Source organism: Chaetodon auriga, chromosome 23 (genome assembly GCF_051107435.1).
Source record: "Chaetodon auriga isolate fChaAug3 chromosome 23, fChaAug3.hap1, whole genome shotgun sequence".
In the NCBI taxonomy this organism is placed as follows: Eukaryota; Metazoa; Chordata; class Actinopteri; order Chaetodontiformes; family Chaetodontidae; genus Chaetodon; species Chaetodon auriga.
The window spans coordinates 1,948,609-1,951,108 of NC_135096.1; positions in this window are offsets into that span (position 1 = coordinate 1,948,609).

Consider the following 2,500-nt stretch of genomic DNA (forward strand, 5'->3'; position numbering starts at 1 on the left):
GGGGCGGGCATCGACGGCCGGGCGCCTCGGGCCTCTCCTCTGGAGGCCCCTGTTTCCGAAAAGCTGGTTTCTGAAATCGTGCGCAGACTCGCTTGGGAAGGCGGGTAAAAGCGCGCGCCGTTCGGAGAGAAGGGGGTGCCCAAAGCAGTTGGATTTCAACCGCTTTGGGGCCCTCACCCCAAAGCGCGGAGAACCGGGGCCCGGAGGCCGGCAGACCCCTCCTGTCCGCCCCACGCACCGAGCCTGAGGGGCGGGCATCGACGGCCGGGCGCCTCGGGCCTCTCCTCTGGAGGCCCCTGTTTCCGAAAAGCTGGTTTCTGAAATCGTGCGCAGACTCGCTTGGGAAGGCGGGTAAAAGCGCGCGCCTTTCGGAGAGAAGGGGGTACCCAAAGCGGTTGGATTTCAACCGCTTTGGGGCCTTCTCTCCGAAAACGACTTTTGTCGTTTTTCCTTCCCCGCTCCTTCTGTACTTTATCTTTTTTGACGTTTTGTCATCGGGGACGTGGCGAAAAATGTAGAAAATGAAAGAAATGTAGAAAATACGCAAGACGCGCTTGGCTTTGGCCTGCGCTTTTCGCCTTCTCTCTGAAAATGACAAAGCGGTTGGATTTCAACCGCTTTGGCCTGCTTTTCGCCTTCTCTCCGAGATTGACTTTGTCATATTTTTCTCCCCCCACTTCTTCTTCTTGTCGTTTTCGTTTTATGCCCCTGGTACTCTGCTCTCATCCCCGTGCCCTTGGTACTCTGCTCTCATCCCCGTGCCCCTGGTACTCTGCTCTCATCCCCGTGCCCTTGGTACTCTGCTCTCATCCCCGTGCCCCTGGTACTCTGCTCTCATCCCCGTGCCCCTGGTACTCTGCTCTCATCCCCGTGCCCCTGGTACTCTGCTCTCATCCCCGTGCCCCTGGTACTCTGCTCTCATCCCCGTGCCCCTGGTACTCTGCTCTCATCCCCGTGCCCTTGGTACTCTGCTCTCATCCCCGTGCCCCTGGTACTCTGCTCTCATCCCCGTGCCCCTGGTACTCTGCTCTCATCCCCGTGCCCTTGGTACTCTGCTCTCATCCCCGTGCCCCTGGTACTCTGCTCTCATCCCCGTGCCCTTGGTACTCTGCTCTCATCCCCGTGCCCCTGGTACTCTGCTCTCATCCCCGTGCCCTTGGTACTCTGCTCTCATCCCCGTGCCCCTGGTACTCCTCTCTCTCTCTCTCTCTCTCTCTCTCTCTCTCCCTCTCTCTCATAGACATAGCTCACCTGCCTGACCCCCTCGTCTTTTCAGCCACAGGGAGGCTTCCATCCTTACCAGGCCTGACCCCCCTCATCTGCTCACAGCCGTGGGGAGGCTTCCAGCCTTTTCCAGGCCCCCAGCATGAGGAGCAGGGCTGGGTGCTGGCTCCAAGCCTGAACCCCTCGTCGTCTTCTAGCAGCCTCAGGGAGGCGTCTGGCCTTTCCAGGCCCCCCAGCCTGCTACTCGTGCTGGGTGCTGGCTCCAGCCCTGACCCCCTCCTCTTCTTCTAGCAGCCACAGGGAGGCTTCTGGCCTTTCCAGGCCCCCCAGCCTGCTACTCGTGCTGGGTGCTGGCTCCAGCCATGGCCCCCTCGTCTTCTTCTAGCAGCCTCAGGGAGGCGTCTGGCCTTTCCAGGCCCCCCAGCCTGCTACTCGTGCTGGGTGCTGGCTCCAGCCCTGACCCCCTCCTCTTCTTCTAGCAGCCACAGGCAGGCGTCTGGCCTTTCCAGGCCCCCCAGCCTGCTACTCGTGCTGGGGGCTGGCTCCAGGCCTGACCCCCTCACCTTCTCACAGCCACGGGGAGGCTTCCAGCCTTTCCAGGCCCCCAGCACGAGGAGCAGGCTGGGTGCCGGCTCCAGCCCTGACCCCCTCCTCTTCTTCTAGCAGCCACAGGGAGGCGTCCGGCCTTTCCAGGCCCCCCAGCCTGCTACTCGTGCTGGGTGCTGGCTCCAGCCCTGACCCCCTCCTCTTCTTCTAGCAGCCACAGGCAGGCGTCCGGCCTTTCCAGGCCCCCCAGCCTGCTACTCGTGCTGGGTGCTGGCTCCAGCCCTGACCCCCTCCTCTTCTTCTAGCAGCCACAGGGAGGCTTCTGGCCTTTCCAGGCCCCCCAGCCTGCTACTCGTGCTGGGTGCTGGCTCCAGCCCTGACCCCCTCGTCTTCTTCTAGCAGCCACAGGGAGGCTTCTGGCCTTTCCAGGCCCCCCAGCCTGCTACTCGTGCTGGGTGCTGGCTCCAGCCATGGCCCCCTCGTCTTCTTCTAGCAGCCACAGGCAGGCGTCTGGCCTTTCCAGGCCCCCCAGCCTGCTACTCGTACTGGGGGCTGGCTCCAGGCCTGACCCCCTGGCCTTCTCACAGCCGTGGGGAGGCTTCCGGCCTTTTCCAGGCCCCCAGCATGAGGAGCAGGCTGGGTGCTGGCTCCAGCCAGCCTGCCTGCCTGCCTGCCTTCACCAACCCCAAGGGCTGGCTCCCAGCCTAACCCTTTTCCTTTCCTCCTGCCT